The 18189-nt window shown below is 42.9% G+C and overlaps 1 protein-coding gene and 1 long non-coding RNA gene across 16 annotated transcripts in view; one reads left to right on the top strand and one right to left on the bottom strand.

Moving 5' to 3' along the window:
• FOXP1 (forkhead box P1) overlaps positions 1–18189 on the bottom strand; it is a 671570-nt gene that overhangs the window by 293390 nt on the left and 359991 nt on the right. The window lies entirely within an intron of this gene.
• The window catches only part of LOC136314647 (uncharacterized), a 43959-nt gene continuing 28919 nt past the window's right edge, over positions 3150–18189 (top strand). The window contains exons 1-4 of one of the 2 annotated variants that reach the window (XR_010727344.1): positions 3150–3313; positions 10890–11000; positions 13077–13176; positions 13965–14051. This is a non-coding gene — a long non-coding RNA (uncharacterized lncRNA). Of the gene's footprint in view, positions 3314–10889; positions 11001–13076; positions 13177–13964; positions 14052–18189 lie in introns of those variants that run through there. The other variant, XR_010727345.1, reaches the window with a different exon arrangement.

Raw genomic sequence — 18189 nt, 5'->3', positions numbered from 1 at the left:
ATAGGTCCCAAGTCTGATTAGAGATTGAGTGAAGAGCATTTGGCATCTCAAATTACTTTAACTGGGGGCCTTCACAGCCCACGGAAAGGACAGGACACTCAATCTCCCCTCACCCTCTCTAAGTCTTCCTCCTTAAAGGAACACTCAGCAAGATAATGCATCCTTTAAATGTTACATCTTCTGTCCTGCATTATTGTGGTGAGAAACTCTTCACATCAAACAGTCAGTCATCAGGACTATTACAAAGTGGGTTTATAAGAGGGGCTGAAAAGGAGCTGTGTGAAAAGAAGTGGAAAATTAAAGCTGAAGCAGTTAAAGAAAGGGCTTAATTTACTGGCATGTACAGTATGCAAATGAGATTACTCTCAGCTTAACTGCATCATTTATGTCCATAATAACGGCATCATCATTACAGGGCTCAAATTAAATTACACCATAATTAGCATATCAAAGTGATTGGTTAAAGTTTAAAACAAATACCCAATTTTGTTAATGAACAGCTGTAATTGTCATGTACACTTCAGTGAAAACTCTCTAAACAAATATATGTTTTAGAAGAGAGGACGATTTTTTTTTAAGCAGACAGGTCTATAGCAGAGGTAAATTACCTAAAAAAGAATGACACGGACTATTCTATTAATGTTAATATATGCTGATCATTTTCTGGTAATAAAGCGTTCTATCAAAACAAGGCTTCACTTACATTTAGACACCTTCCCTGTTACTGACTGTGACAAACCCTCGGAAACCTGTATCCATTGCAGCAGTGATAACAATGCAGGGGTGACCTGTCTCCAACAGGAAAAGGACATGTTCAATAACACGCTGTTACTAAACCCCCACATTTATTGAAATGACATCTGTGTTCATACCATGCTGAATCAAAGCTGATTTTTCTCCACATTCCAATCTAAACAGGGAAGAGTAACAGAGCCAGAAAATTTGCCAAATTTATGGGTTAGACCAGAATTCTCCTAATTTGATAACCTGACAACATATTACAAAGCTTCCAACTCAATTTCCCTTTTTCAAATCACAGCTACACAGCAGTTTCAAACAGGACCTGCGTCAGGAAAGTTTCTGCTTTTTCCTCAATTAAAATAAACCAGAAGGTGCAACTGGCTGTTGCTCCGATGTGGACCAGAGCAGGCGTGCACGCATATTTTAGATACGCAAAACCACACACAAACAATAAGCTTGTCTTCAATCCTTCGTTATGACCATGTAACGTCAGAAGAGTTTCTATACAAAAATCAATAATCTTGAGACTCACATGCAAAATGGTACTTTGCCTAAGAATCTCCCCATTTCTTCACTTGATCTTAGCCAAAAGGCCGAGAAGCGATCTCTCCCCATTTCTTAAAAATGTGCCTGCCATATGTTCTCTGATATCTGTGAGGATAACTTCCACTGTGATATACAGTGAGACAGGTCAAACTATATTTTTCCCCAAAAGAAAAAAAAAGACACTTTCAAATATACTTAACAAGCAAATTGAATGTCTTATTAAAATCGTATTATCTAAACAGTGTTCAAAAATTTAAAGAAAGTAGCTTTTCATTTTATTCATCAAGGAATCCATTAAAGCTAAGGCTCTGAAGTAGTATGTAAATTACGTGCCTTTCAAGGTAGAGCTGGGGAAAATCCACTCCATCAACTAATGATGAACCTCATTATGGCAGGGAGGATTCATAATGAGGAAAGAGCCACCGCCAGTCCATGTTCTAACATAAATCCCTGTAAAATCTGAATATCGCCCCGTCTAATTAAAGGCTACTAATTCCAATCACCCCATCCATGGCCCCAAAGTAAAAATAAACCTCTTTAAAAGCACGGTGTACAGTTGTACTTTGAAAGCAGTACCAGATTCTGTTTGGACTCAGAACCTTCCACTCGATGTGTTTTCCGACAAGCATAATCAGCAGCTTTCTAAGATACAAACTTTGAGGCTGTTAAAGCTCATTTTGGGTAAGTACACTGGATTTCTATTTTTCAAAGGGCTTCTTCACCTTGACTGGGCTATAGTGCATGCACAGAGAGGGGTGTGCAGCCAGGAAGCTGTCAGGAGTGTGACAATGTGAAACACGATTCTTAGCACTCCGGGTCCGGCTGACTCTGAGACGTTCAGAAAAAGCCAAGCTCTGCGGCAGGAACCCGAGACTGCACTTGGACAGCGACGTTTCAAATCTGCTTGGGAACGACATACTTGATTCTGGAACAGACTGCTCACTTTTAATGCGGCTTCAACTAATGAACAAGTACAGCCCAGCATCTCACAAGCCAGAGAACTATTCCCTCTTTTAATCACCGACTTTGATTTTTTTAACTAAAAACTACATAACATGAACACAATGTTGCCAAATATATTTATTATGATTGATAGCCTGTATTATCCCTCATGAAGCCTAATCTGCCCTTGTTTTCAATTAGGAATCAAAAGGGGACTCTGTTCCAGTCCCCTTTCCTAGTAGAGATGAATTTCTAGCGTTCTTCTCTGTCTATTGTGTTACCATTCAGCAAGGCACAATTAGTTAAAAACAGCAAACCACTCGCTACCTTGGCTCTAACAGAGCACTGGGTTATGCAAAATTCGAGAACAAAATTACTGAGAAATAAGATGTCCAGGGAATTAAAGCAATTAGACCAAAGGCAGAAGAAAAAGTACATATGCCAGTCACCTAAACACTCACACCTTTACATTAAAATTCAAAAGAAAAGGAAAAAAAATTCCTAGGTCCTTCATTTAATTTTGATAAACTGAATGTAGAATCCAAAGAGGAAATCCTCTCTGCTGTCTTAAATTCAAGCATCCCTAAATGTCTGAGCCCCAGCTTTGTAATACAATGAACACATCGGTGTGATATCAAGTGTAGAATTTCAGGAGCTAACGAGTCCATTCTACAGTCCATTCTACGAAAGATGCTGTCAGCTTCCTTAAGTTGCATAAAAATACACTCCACTACATAAAAGCTGCCACAGTGCGTGCTAGCTCATACCTCGGCTCCAAGCATCCCCCCCTCCCGCCTCCTTTTAGGTCAGCCACTCATGCAGTAGGAAGACATCCCTCCCAAAATAACTTGGCCCTCCCCCGAAGCACAGAGTTGAGCAACCTACCTTTGTTCTAGAGTTGCAGATAATAACAGGCAAGCCTCAAGACCATGAGGATTTGGAGAGTTTGAAGAAAAAAAGGAAGAAGAAGAAAAAGAAATATCACAAGTGGAAAAGAAGAATCGGAAGAAACAGCAGTAAAGCCTCCCAATGAAACTGTTGTGGCTGCCACACTCCCGGGGTGTCTTCACCAGTGTTTACACCAGTGAGTACACTTCTGCTCCGTCTCATTCACAACTGGTGGCATTTTTTTTTTCTGAATCCATGCATGACAATTAAAAGCAATTGCACCTCTCCGTTTGGGAGGGGGGCCACAAAAGACCTCTGCAATATTTCTTTACAATGTCTCTATCACTGATGAGCATTAGTTTGAGTGACAAAGGTCCCAGGCTAAATCAACATTCTTACCTTAATGTTCCTAGTAAAAGGCTCCAGGAAACATAACTCATGAGACATATATGCAAAGATATGTCTTAAGGAATTAATCCAGAGCCCTCAGATGAAGTGAGGGGGGGGAAGGAAAATGAAAAGCAGTGGCTTATTTCCAAACAAGCGCAGCTCAGCCTGGGCAGCGATGGCATAAAAACAGGTTTGCATACACAGAGCTCAGTGGCACAAGCGAGAGTTCTGCAGGATTTATTTGACACTTATTTTCCGGGAAGCCTTTTGTGGAGTTGTACCGCTTGTTTCTTATTGTCTGAGCAGCAGTTAGGAGCTTTCTCCCGGAGGGGGCCTCTCAACCCCTGGGCTTGGCGGCCTCTGACGGGGAGGTAACCATATTAGGATGTGTATGGTAAAGTAAACAATAACATAGTTGCAATGAAATGGAATTCCCCCCCCCCCCAGCTAATGGTGTTGGGGCCAGTCTTGTCTTTTTTAGCCATTCCCAATAATTTTGTTTCCTGGTTCGTACAGACCCTCCTCCTCCTTTTTAAAAGTGTTAGCTGTTTCCAAATATCTGACTGTGAATTTGCTAAGAATGTTTGCAATGCAAGAAAAAGCTTTTAACATCCAAATAAAGATTCTGCCAGTTTAATCATGAAAGGGGTGTGCATTTTCAAACCCTTGCAGAGACCCAAGCCTTGCCTACTCATCACCCCCACTCCATCTCTTCCTGAAGGTTAAAATTACTTGATCATTTAAAAGTACCTTCAAATAAATCAGATTTTTAAAGAAAGAGACCATTACCTTCATAAAAAATTCCACATTCACATACTGTGTCTGAGGAAAGAGTGTTAACCACTCATGCGCCTGGAAATTTATTACCTGAAATTTCTAGGATGGTTACTTTTACATGATGAAGCTCTGTCCCACCTCATCCAACCCCCTCTTCCCAAAAGAAAAATGGCAACATAAAACACTATTGTCAAGTCATCCTTTAGTAATTAGCTAATAAACAAAAAATATCAAGTATGAGTTCCCAAGATGTTACATATTCAAGAAAAGTTCTGTGGGGCTCAAAGACAACAGTAAAAAGTAGGGCTGCTTTCTGGCCACTGTCACTCAGCACAAGCTCCCCGCCCCCAAGCAAACAGAAGGGAAACAGGACCCTCCAAGGTCAGGGCTGGCTGGGGAGGACGGCAGGGCAGGGCGGAAGAGGACCACAGACACAGACAGTGGGTCTGAGGGAGCTGGAGAGCGTGGAGCAGTCAGTGAGCCAGACTCGGCCCCAACGCACAGCAAGCTTCCATGTCTTCATCCCTAGGTGAGAGCCCTGGCTGCTCTTGAAAGCAGTTTTCCTGAAAGATCTGCCAAAAGAGGGTATTTAAATAGCAGCCGTCCCTCAATGTGCAAGGGGGAGGCAAGGCTCAGCGCTGCCGCCTGAGAGAGCCCCAGATATCAGGCACTGGGTAAAGCATGTGGCCTGAGAGAGAGGGCAAAGCAGGGGAAGAAATGACACCTGCAATTAAGAATGAAGCCTGTTGGACTACGGGAACATGCACGTGGCCCCGTGAAACTTCCAGAGCTCAGAAAAGGAGTGCCTCCCCAGCCAGGAACCCCAGGATGGCCTCTAAGCGGCCTCGGTTCTTATCAGATCCATATCACACAGAAACCTAAAACCCCAGCGACTCATGTTTTATTAAAACATGTTTAGCATTCTTCTTAAAGATAGGTTTTAACCCCAAATACCCATGAAATTCAATCTCCTATGCCACTTATCTGCACTGCTGGGCAAAAACTAAAGTTGAGCTAAACAGAGAGATAGCAAAATCAATAAATCATATGAAAACAAGGAGCAGTTCAAAAGTTCAAAGATATGATGGCCAGTTCAGTGCTTCTTAGCACTCACCCAGTAACAGCTCGTCCCCGTCACTCCTCGCAGCACAGACTACTTCATTGCATCATTTTCATTAGCCTGTCTCATGGAAAATTGCTAGCTATTTATGTATACGCTAAAATAAATTAGCCATTTCATCGAGCAGTGTGATTCTTATAAAATACATTAACACAATACTCGATTTTCCAGTTGGAGTAAATAAATAAATCAATAAATTCAATACAGTGCAATTCTTTTATTGTGCTGCTACAGCACTCAGCATAAGTGTTTTTATTGGGTTTATTTGTTTCAGTAAAAATTGAAATGGACCAGTGATCTCAGTGCTAGCATCTTAAAAAAAAAATCTATCCAATATTTGGAAAAGTATTGTGCAGAACACTCAAACTTATACTTTTATTCAAAAATCATTTTCATTTTGATGATTATTTCCCAACGCAATTCTGATGGGAAATGTCACAAAGGAAAGGGAGAATTCTGCCAGGTGTGAGGCTCCTGAGCTGTCTCGAGCCCGCAGGGCACCTCTTCTCGGGCAGGGAAGAGCCAAGGACCGTGCCAAGTGGCCTCCCTGTCACACTGTGTGGGATGCCCCTGACTGTGGCTTGGACAAGGCTGCCTCCTCCAGCCTTGGGGCAGTCCAGGGCCTCAGGACTGCAGGGAAGAGGTGTGCTAGTGCTGCAGGAGGACTGGGGCCTGCTCGCTGCCCTGGAGACAGAATGGGGACACAGCAGGCAGAGGTCAGGTCAGTCAGCCACACGCTCCAACCAAAGGGGACCCAGGCCGTGGACACGCACTGCATCTGCCAGCCTGGCATTCACACTCCTCTTCCTCTTCTCACACCTGCCTGCCTGTGCTTTTAGAAAATGCCCCTTTCCCCATCTCAGTCCCGGGGGTGCAGAGGAGGTTGATGCCCTTCTCCCGGCTCCAGAAGGTAGAACCATAAGCCGGGCCTGACTGATCAGTGTCCTGTTCTCTGCTAGCCAGACAGACGGACTGACTGATGGATGGATGAACATGTCTTCTGGAGGGACTTCTGGAAGGGAGACTTCCTTTTGCTGGTCTTTTGAAAGCTTTAGGAGCATGGACTGGGCTTGCCCCAATGAAGAGAGAGCTGGCCAAAGCCAGGACACACTCACAATGCCCACAGAGAGGGGGACTCCTGCTACTGAGATGTTCAGATCCATGAACCAATACAATCCTGTTATTTGCTTTGCCAGCAGGCCTGGACTTTGGGTTATTTGTAAACAAAAGGTACAATATAGGAACTCAAAACAGATGTTGGTCCTCTATGTACTTCTCCATATCTCCAACATAGGTTCACTCTTATGGGGCAGCAAAGCCCCATGCTCCCACAGCTAGCACCAGAGTGTGTAAACCTCACGTACCCTATGTAGCCTGGTTATCAGCCACATGCTTTCTGTTGCTGACACTGGGGAGAGTTCGAAGAGCAAGCCAGGACCCACAGTCAGAAAGAACTCAAGATCGTCTCAAAGCCAATGGACCTAAAGATTGAAAACAATTCCAGATGAGGTCTAACACAGACTAATGCCCTTCTCTAGGCCCTGGTAATGGGGGTTCAGGTTAGGGATGGACCAGCTTGTCAGTCTGGGTGAACAGCCCCTTGGCTCTCACAACATGCCTCATGTCTTCTGACCAAATTCATGGACACGAGGTGGAGACATGGTCCTTTCATCCTCTGACAGGAGGTGAGCTGGGGATGAGGAGGTGGGGGAGCGGTCCTCGGTCTCTGATCACAAATGACCAGTGAGGAGGCTGGGAGTCCCCAGGAACAGGCCAACACTAACCTGCCAGCCCCAATACCTTACGAACCCCTTTCTCAGAACTAGTAACACTCATATAAAAACTACTACCAGTTTGACCGTATATTCTTACCTTCAGCCTACCAAAGTGCCAATCTGCTGGACAAACTGTAAAATTATTTTAGGAGACATAAATATGCTAACATGGCAGGTGTTGTTACAGCTCAAGTTCAATGCCTAATTCCGACAGAAAGGTTACAAATCCATAAATCATCCTTCGGCTTTACTCCTATGTTGGCTCTTGAATCATTCTAAAAACCTCCACTCACTGAATATATGACTGATGTGGAAGGCATATTTGTCATAAAATTCTTAAAGTATTTTCCCCATTTCACATATCTGGCACACTGAGACTCAGGTTAAATAATCAAGGTCACAAAATGAGTAACAGGTAGAGCAAGAATTCAGTTCAGATCAGTCAGCACACAAACTCCAGTCTGCTTTACCTGTCATAGCCTTTCTTCATTTTCACCAGTTCAGTTTTTTATTAAAATATGCCATTAATTCCTAAATCCCTAGTTGTCAACACCAACTCTAAGTCTAGAAGAGATAACAGTAAAAACATACAAACATAGCATCAGAAACCTGACCACGTTCTATGGAGAGACAGATTTGAGTTGTGACTAAACAATGACAGGTCTGGGGGAAGGAGCCTAGTCATGCTGAACAGAAAGGATCCTCAGTGAAGTGACATTGAAGCTGAGGTGGAAGGGGTCGGTCCTGGCTCCAGCTCAACCAGGGCCCAGGTTTACTCCATGGGCAGGAGAGGATCACATCAATACACAGCCAGCCTTTCTTGGGCCCAGTAACCACAGTAACACAAACAGTAACAAAGCAATGATAATAAAAGCTACCAATAAAACTTTATTCTTACTATGCCAGAGACTGCACTAATCAGTTCATATGCACTTTCTCATTTAATCTTTAAATTAACTCTGCATACTATCACTGTGTCCATTTATAAAGGAAAAGACTGAATTTCAGAGAAGTTAAGTGACTAACTTTAAGCTACAAAAGAGCTGAGTGGCAGAGCCCAGATCTGAATCAGCTCTGGTCGGGACACCTGATTCTTAGACGTCACTGGCATCATCCACCTGCTGCCAAGACAACTGTTAGTATGAGTCCTGGCTGCTCAACTGACGCCCTGGCTACTGATGCTGGCCTGGAGTTGAAGGACAATCTAGCGCACTCCAAAACTCAGTGTGGGAGGTCAGGAGCAGCGAGCAGGGCAGCAGGGAGGAGGGGAAGGGACAGAGTGTCAGCGGGGCTCCCCTAGCAGTCCTGTTGACCCGCTCTTGCCTCTCATGGGGCTATGGACTTGGGACACATCGTTTCTATATTTAACCTCAAATTTTAACCCTACTTTGAACCCATATTATATCCAAAACACCGGGTACTTAACATTTCTGTAGTGGGAATTGCTTTAAAACTCCAGTGAGGAGCTGGGGCCCACAGAGGTCTACGCCCCCTGGAGGGCAGTTCTCAACTCCAGTGCCACTGATGTTTCAGGCTGGGCACTCTTCCCTGTGGGAGCTGTCCTGTGCATTATAGGATGCTTAGCAGCTTTCCTCGGTGCCAACAGCACCAACGCCAACCCAGCTGTGACCACCAGCAATGTCTCCAAATATTGCCAAATGTTCTCTGGTGGGGAAAATCGCTTATAGTAGATTCATCTAAGGTTCAGTAGGACTTCCTGTGATGATGAAGATGTTCTGTCCGATGCAACAGCCATTAGGCAGCTATTGAGCACTTGAAATATAGTGAGTGCCACAGAGAAAATAAGGTCTTAAATGTATGTAATTTTAGTTCATTTAAATGTAATAGTTATATCCAGTGGACTGTGCAGTTTACCCAAGTCACCAAGTCCCCACAGTGAGGAGAATCCACTCCTTGGCAGATGGATACTTAGTTCCCAGTTGGAGATCCTATATATTAAATTTTATTTTCTTCTCAATGACAATAAATTCTCTGATATTTAGTGGTTTTGGTCATGACTCTTTAAAAATTCCATTCTTACTGTAAACCTTTTCATTTTTATATTAAAAAGCATCTAATTTTTATCTAAATTCAAACTATAGTTTTGACTAGAATTGTATATTTAACTGAATAATTCGGTGAGAGATTTATGTTTCAGGATTAGAACCAAGTACTCTTTAAGAAGCCAGTTGCAAAATAATTGTTCCCCCTGTCAGAAAACGCACTTGCTACTCTCTTCACAACACACTTGCCTGGACACAGTCTTTGAGACTTTGGTCCTCCTCAAGAAAGCGCTCACTGACTTCCTAATGCAAGTAACTCATACCACTTGGAACAAGTGACATTATGAACGGTCTCCTAAATAGTGGCATTCCTGTACTCTGTTCCTCCCCAGCAAAGTCCAGACAACACCCATCAGATGGAGCTTTTCCCTGTAATGCCACAGGAGATGAATGTTTCAGTTTTGGAGAAAGATTAGTATTGCTATAACAAAGTGGCTGGAAACCCAGCCATTCACTCTATCAACACATTACAGCTGTCAGGATGTCTTTCACAATAACCAAGAACAGGGGCAGAGATTATTGTTGGAGGGGGGGGGTCATCATACCAACACCACATGCAGGGTGTGAAACATCTAGAATGATGGTCCTGAGCAGGAAGCTGAGCCATCTGCAAAACATTTCTTGAGTGATATACAGAGAGCTTGAGATGGGGCACAGCTTGAAGAGGAAAAAAGTAAACAAAGAGTGTTTGAATTACCCATCTCTTGATACCAAGACAGTTCAGCTTCACCTAGAAAGTGGGAATCCAAAAATACACTGTCATTCTAGATGATACTGAAAATAATACCACCATTCAGGTCCTTACCAGGCACAGTCTAAACTTGGGTCTGGCCTAACCTGAGCGGGTAAAAACTGCTACTCCACAGTGGACAGTACAAGATGACCAGTCAGCAGCGAGCCCTATTCCTGCCTCCCGCCTTCACACTCTTCAAGCTGGATAAAAGGAAATGGCCTCTTGCCCAGCTTTCTCTGCAGTTAGGGACAGACATTTAACTTAGTTCTGGCCCAAAGATATAAGTGGGAACTGCTTTAAAATATTTTTCCTTGATTAGACAGAAAGTACTCAAAAAGGTCTCTTTCTCGCTTCCTCTCTCAGTCCCTTCTCCCTACCTCCCTCGCTTCCCCCTTCCCTCTCCCTCTCTGACTAATTCCTTCCCCCCACTTTATGTAGGATGTTGATGGCTGGAGCTTTAGCAACCATCTGTGGCCACGGGGGAAAAGCTAAAAGAATCACAGATGTGCCCACCCAGCAGTCAGGCATTATTTGCGTGCTTAACCAGTCCTGGGACCAACTAACTTTGTACTTCTGGGCAAGAAAATTATAAATATCCCTATGTTTTCAGCCACTATTTGTGAGGTTTTGTTATCAATTGGTGAAAACATGCTAATTGATATCTCTCAAATCCCAGGAATGGAAAGAGACAAATTCCTCAAGAAAGTAAACTAATCAAAGTGTGATTAGCCAATTCTCATGTTATCTAAGAAGGGTGTCTTGTCGCTAGAGAGTCTGTGATTGAAGAAAGTGATTCTCAGTCTTTGGAGGATCCCTGAAGAAAACAAGCACCACCTCATATCAAATACCTTCCAACTCTGGGCAAAGCTTTGCTCACGTTACTCATGCACTCCCCTTGCCCACTCTTCCAACAGCTCTGCGTGGGAGGCATGACTATCCTGATGTTTGGGGAGAAGGTACAGAAGCAGAGAGAGTCGAAACAAAGTATCCTAGGCCAACAGCAGCTACAGAAAACTTGGTCACAGGTAGGGAAATGATTACATGCATGCATAATCCCAACTGCAACAGGAGGACAGCCCCACCCAGGTGATGAACATTTCCTGTTCTAAGACTGAAGAGCAGACCCTTAGGCCCAGGGTACACAGGCCACATGTAGTCACATGAGTCACCCTGGAGTGCAAATGCTGCAGCAGGAGCTCAGGCAAGAACTTGGCTCATCCCCAATGATTTTGGATGCTTTCTGACAGGTGACAGCAGCACCCATGCTGAAGTCACCATCATGAGCAGGCACGGTGTCTGTCTCTGTGCCCCAGATGGAATGGAGGAAGGACTGCATTGCATAGCACCAGTTCACCCAGTGCTTTCACACCAAAGGGGAAAGAAAAGGTAAAGATAGGCTTCCAGGCAAGTTGTACAAAGGAAGCCTAGGTTAGAAAAAATAGCTTAGTAATATTGGGAGGTTGGCTAGCGTCATGGACATGAATGGCGCATACACTGGTGTGGAAGTGGGGCAAAACAAGGTGGTAGTTAAAGAGCTATCATCCAGTCTGGCTTTATTATTCCAGGCTGTGTGATTCTGAGTAACTAGCTTGACCTCTCTGAGCCTCAGGTTTCCCGTCTGTAATATGGGAATAATACAGATAGCTAAACTTTTGAGTTGTGGTGAGAAATAAAATGATACACATCAAAGTTCTCACCTAGTACACAGTAAGTGCTCAATACTTGTTCATTAGCACCATCTTCATCATCAGAACTGAATGATCATAAATTGCAAAATTACCTTAAAGTGTCAAGCGTAGTACTCGGCATGCGAGGTACTCAAGAAATGCGGACACCTTGGCTTTCCCCTCTCCCTTCCTTATACCATTCAAAAATTTAATTCTGATATGATGCACTTACTGCACTTTTTCAAAATAGTAATGAATTTACTCACTAAAAAGATACCAAGCTTGATGTTATCGTAGATACAAAGATAAAGGGTCAAGAGACAATACGCTTTAAAAAAGATAGAAAAGGCCCTGGCCAGTTGGCTCAGTGGAAGAGCGTCGGCCTGGCATGCAGGAGTCCCGGGTTCGATTCCCGGCCAGGGAACACAGGAGAAGCACCCTTCTGCTTCTCCACCCCTCCCCCTCTCCTTCCTCTCTCTCTCTTCCCCTCCCGCAGCCAAGGCTCCATTGGAGCAAAGTTGGCCCGGGCGCTGAAGATGGCTCTGTGACCTCTGCCTCAGGCGCTAGAGTGGCTCTGATTGCAACAGAGCAATGCCCCAGATGGGCAGAGCATCGCCCCCTGGTGGGCGTGCCGGGTGGATCCCAGTTGGGCACACATGGGAGTCTGTCTGACTGCCTCCTGTTTCCAACTTCAGAAAAATACAAAAAAAAAAAAAAAAGATAGAAAAGTCTGTATTCACTGAAAACAATTAAAAATATGTAACATAAGCTTTATATATTTTCATATACTGTGTATATAAGGGTACCTGCTATACATATCTGGGTACCCCTTCCATCACACACTGTGTATAAGGGTACCTGCAGTACATGTCTGGGTACCCCTTCCATCACACACTGTGTATAAGGGTACCTGCTGTACATGTCTGGGTACCCCTTCCATCACACACTGTGTATAAGGGTACCTGCTGTACATGTCTGGGTACCCCTTCCATCACACACTGTGTATAAGGGTACCTGCTGTACATGTCTGGGTACCCCTTCCATCACACACTGTGTATAAGGGTACCTGCTGTACATGTCTGGGTACCCCTTCCATCACACACTGTGTATAAGGGTACCTGCTGTACATGTCTGGGTACCCCTTCCATCACACACTGTGTATATAAGGGTACCTGCTGTACATGTCTGGGTACCCTTTCCATCACACACTGTGTATAAGGGTACCTGCTGTACATGTCTGGGTACCCCTTCCATCACACACTGTGTATAAGGGTACCTGCTGTACATGTCTGGGTACCCCTTCTACTCACCAAATCTCTGAGCTGAGAACAGAGATCATTTTGAATGTTTAAATGTTTATTTATAGGTCAAATTTTCTGCTATAACTATATACCACTTATATAATTTTGAAGAAAATATATTATTTTTCAAAAGATTAAAAAAAGATGAGAAGAGCCTGGCCTGGGGTGGCACAGTGAATAAGGCGTTGACCTGGAGCGCTGAGGTCACCAGCTTGAGACCTCTGGACTGCCTGGTAAGGCACATGTGAGAAGGAACTGTGAGTTGGTGCTTCCCACTCCTCCCTCCCCGCTGCCTTTCTCTCTTCTCTCTCTAAAATCAATAAATAAAATCTTTAAAAAAAAGATAAGAAAAACCCAATTTCACTTTCTTGAATTGGTTTTGTAATAGTTGATAATTTGTTAACTACATAAATGGCAACAAATCTATAAGAAATAAAAATTTTTCTGAACATTTAACCTAACCTCTATGCCCTTAATAAGTTACTCTTTACTATTTCTCCTCCTCCCTAACTTCCTCTTCTCAGCAGGAATCAATCCCCCTTCCCCCAATCTCTACCCTATCTTTCTCTTCCCAGTAATATCTCAGGAGGCATCTTTAAATCCCCCGTGAGTATTACTGAAAATCTACATATGAGTTAGGAACACAAAAATAAATCAATTCTTCAGAGTCATGACCACTGGGCTGGCCTTCTTCATAGAGGTTCTGTGAACTGGTGTTTGCTAAAAAGTTTTTCCTTTTTAGTTGGCTGGCCTCAATCAGCCCTGTGAATTCCAGGACTTATGATAAGCAATGACACACTTAACTGTTACATATTAATGTTCATGATAATGCAATCTTTCATTTGAGTGATTTAAAAGTCCCTCTAGTCTGACTTACAGTTAGACACTCACTGAATGCTTCATCAATCATAACCATTTTTATTCTTAATCTTGTGCAAAAATACTATAGAAGGTGAATTTCAACTACACACTGAAGATGGCTTTCTTGTTAGCCCTGAAAATTTTCTCTCTTGTCATTCAGACATTGGATTCCCAGTTTCTGCCTAAACGATCTTCACCTGCTTCTTCCGCTACAGGAGGCGTATCTCCAAAGGAAAAGGAAAACCACTTTCACATGTCCTCTATAAGGGCAATCTTCTGTGTCCTACAGAAAAGAGAAGGCGTTTCTCCACTGTGAACCAGACAAAGTGTCCCCCATGTCAACATCTGGAACGCTGGGCGCAAGCAGCTCGGGTGGGATTGAAAACGAGGATTTAGAATTCACAACAAGACCCAGGGAGCCCACTGGGGTTCAGCAGGAAGTCAGTGGTCACACCTTCTCCTAATAGATGCACTTGAAAGAAACTGCACCCTCTCCATTCCTGTAAGGACTGTCACAGTTTCATGTCCAAAATCTTCTCTCAATTAATCTTGGACCCACAGATGATGAGGCAAATCAAAGTGGAGACCGAAATCAAACCAGGCACTAACTTGGCTTGTGGATCCTACAATTATACAATCATCTTTTAAATTAGACACACAAGACAGTGTCTTAGGTAATTACATACTGGCCCCCTGCCATCTTGCACCGTCTTCGTGTACAGCACACAAATACACAAAACCATAAACATATAAAATCTGCCCCCAAAATGCTTTGCTTACGGCAGCAGAGAATTGGTCTATCTTTTTAAAATTGTGTTTTATTTTGTTTAGTTTTTACAAAATCTAAATATATATCCAATATTTAAACTTTGATTTTATAACCTTTCTTCACTTTTATCCTCTTGAATTTGCCATCTTAACAATCTCTTTTTAGGCTAATAAATTTATCTTTTTATTCCTAGGTCATTTATAGGTTGATCTCTTGAGGCAATGAAACATTGAATTATTGGAATTCAGTGTAGAGATGCTTGCAGGGTAACGTTCCTCTGTTTATTAGCAGAAGAAATGCATTCAACTAATTTGACTTGTAAGTCTGATAAAATCTCTCTGGAAAAAACTGATTCTTTTATGATGAATAATCCTTTGAGGTGAAAAATGAGAAATTTACACACTAGGTTTTATTATATATTAATTCTAACAGGGTCTGAAACGAAACTCAAGTAAGCCATGTTTTAGATGTTAGAAAATAGCAAACTTTCTCGCAAACTGCATGCAAGAAGTAATTAAAGTAAATGAACATGAAATTAAACAGCACCCCCATAAAGTAGGATATAAAAGTAAATATTATTACAGGGGAAAAAAGATTGTCTTCCTGCTCTATATTAATCTCATGGATTGTGCATTTATTTACTCTATTTCTTTTTATTTGATGATGGGTTTTTGGAACTCAGATTTTATTAGGACTTGCTGCAGGAAGGACTTTAATAGTAAGCTATCTATAGGTCTGCGTATGTTATTACCTCTTTCCTAGTGACTTAAATTACTAGATGAAGCCATACAAGGTGAGCGTAGGCTCATCAAACTTGGGCTGCAGAGCTGGAAGTTTTCCTAGGACCACCAATGCCAGAGTCAAGATGCTGGTCAGAAAGGAGGTCAAAATCTATGAAAGGTGGGACTTTATTTATAGAACAAAACTCTGTACCTCTTTTCAATAAACTCTACTATTCTTGTAGAATTTTGGAACAGCTGATATTTGTGGATTTGGGGACTATCCAGAATCCATTCTCACTTCAACTGCCTTTGGAGAATTACTTGCTACCCCTAAGCATGGTGGGACTCCGCAGTCAAGGTCCCCTGCCCATTCACAGCCATGGGGTAGATGCATGACATACACTTAGGCTATCGGATTTATCTAAGCAGACTGATGTGAGGTCAAAATATTTGGGAAGCAATGATTTCAGCAGTGACAGTGTTGAGCTGGTCACAACATTTGATCTGCCAGTATACTGGAAATGTCCTGCTTCCTAGCCTTTCCCAAACTTCTATGATATCTGTAAGTTACGTGCAGTTCCTCTAATAAATCTTTCTCCTTTAAGGCCAGAGGTGGCTTACAACAACAACAACAAACTCAAGCATATGATGGGGACATCGTTGCTTGACCTTGGTTCACAGGAGGAGGCTGAGTTGATTGAACCATGCTCAGTATAATTCACAATACTGGTCCTGTGTTATATATGGTTGTTCCTAAATTCAACACAAAAATTTTGGTCAATGGTCATCTTAAAAAGACCAGTGTCCAGCCTGACCTGTGGTGGCGCAGTGGATAAAGCATCGACCTGGAAATGCTGAGGTCGCCGGTTTGAAACCCTGGGCTTGCCTGGTCAAGGCACATATGGAAGTTGATGCTTCCAGCTACTCCCCCCTTCTCTCTCTCTGTCTCTCCCCCTCTTCTCTAAAATGAATTAAAAAAAAAAAAAAAAGACCAGTGTCCAAATCTGCAAATGAGAAATCTTCCTCTCAGCTTTTTGAAGCAGTTTTGTTTTTTTGAGCTTTTATTTATTTTTTTATAGAGACAGAGAGAGTGAGTCAGAAAGAGGGACAGATAAGGACAGACAGGAATAGAGAGAGATGGGAAGCATCAATCATCAGTTTTTCGTTACAACACTTTAGTTGTTCATTGATTGCTTTCTCATATGTGCCTTGACCGTGGGGCTACAGCAGACCGAGTAACCCCTTGCTCAAGCCAGCGACCTTGGGTCCAAGCTGGTGAGTTTTGCTCAAACCAGATGAGCCTGCACTCAAGCTGGCGAACTCAGGGTCTTGAACCTGGGTCCTCCGCATCCCAGTCCGATGCTCTATCTGCTGTGCCACCACCTGGTCAGGCTGAAGCACAGTTTTACACATGGCTTAATAATATAGAATGGGTAAAAGAGGAGGTAGGTTCAAAGAGGAAGCTTTCAGGATGAGGGAAGATAAAAAAAACTGAGTCATATGAGTATTAATTGAAGAGATGTGTATTCTTTTTCTTTCTTTTTTTTAATAAAGAGATATGTATTCTTAATTGGGATTTCCAGGAGCCATGGCAACCACTATTTGTGTTTCTCGGGGATCATGGGGAAGAGAGCATGGGCTTTAGAATGAGGCAGCTCTGACTGCAAATGGCTGCCCTTCCACTCAGCAGCTATGTGATGCTGACCAAGTTACATAATCTTCCTGGACTTCAGTCTTCTCATCTGTAAAACGGGTAATAATCATGTCTGTAACTCACAAACTTATTAGCAGAAGCAAAGTTGACAATACACACAAAATATCTAGCAGTCTTGATGCACAGCAGGCCCTTAACAAATTAATTACTATGCAAAGCAATATCCATGGAGCACCTACTCTCTACTGAGTATGTTCTAGGGATACAGAAATGAGTGACGGTTCTTACCTTCAGTCAAGAACACGTGGCTTCCAAAAGTGAAAAGAATACAATAAAATACAGAGCAGGGTTGAACAAAGGTTATAGCGAAATAACAAACACACGTGGAAGCCCAGACAAAGGAGTGAGTCACACAGGCTGCAGGGAAGTGATATCTGAGCCAAGCCTTGAAAGATACTAGGAAGTTATTAGGTACTTCAGCCACTCAGAGCTGAAGGAAACAGTCACACAAGCTGCACAAGTGCAAGGAAAAGACAGAAAAGGGAAGACTAAATGGTCTGATGTCAACTCCACAAGGCCATGGACTAACTTGGAGTCTATCTCTCCTATGTCTATCCTGAACTAGAACAGGGCCAGTCCCACAAGAGGCACCCGGTGGTTATTCTGTGGAAAGCCAGACGAGAGGAACAGAAGACAGAATGGGGCCTGGGTATGAAGAGCCTTGAAGGCCATTCTGAGAAGCCAAGTCTTCACTCTCCAGTTGGAAAGGCAAAGAAAGAAAAACAGAGAGCAGGAAAGACACTTGAACAATTAAATAAATAGGGCTTGGCAATCAGAAAGATGTGGGTGGGGGTATGCAAAAAATGAGGGAGCTCTGATTAGGCTTTAAGTTTGGGAATTTACTTTTCTGAACTGAGATGATTATGTCTAGAACTATCTCTGACAGCATGTGAGAACTTGGACCAGAGAGAAATCTTTCGGACAACAGCCCTGTCTAAGAACGGGATGAGCTGCCTCTCAAGGGAGTGAGTGTGACATTCAAAGCCTTACAGTGGGAACCAGAAGAGTTGGGCTTAAAGTTATGCTATTGTGCGACCCTGTAGGTGTTACTTCACCTCCCTGTATCTTAGTTTATTATCTCTGAAATGGAGCCAACAGCAGTATCTATTTATATGGCTGTTAGGAGGATTGAAGATAGAAGACATCCATAGAGGGTCCCGAACGAGGCTCCTGGCACATG

This window comes from Saccopteryx bilineata, chromosome 10 (genome assembly GCF_036850765.1).
Source record: "Saccopteryx bilineata isolate mSacBil1 chromosome 10, mSacBil1_pri_phased_curated, whole genome shotgun sequence".
In the NCBI taxonomy this organism is placed as follows: domain Eukaryota; kingdom Metazoa; phylum Chordata; class Mammalia; order Chiroptera; family Emballonuridae; genus Saccopteryx; species Saccopteryx bilineata.
Note: the sequence above shows the minus strand (reverse complement) of the source record. Positions and strands in the feature narration are given on the sequence as shown.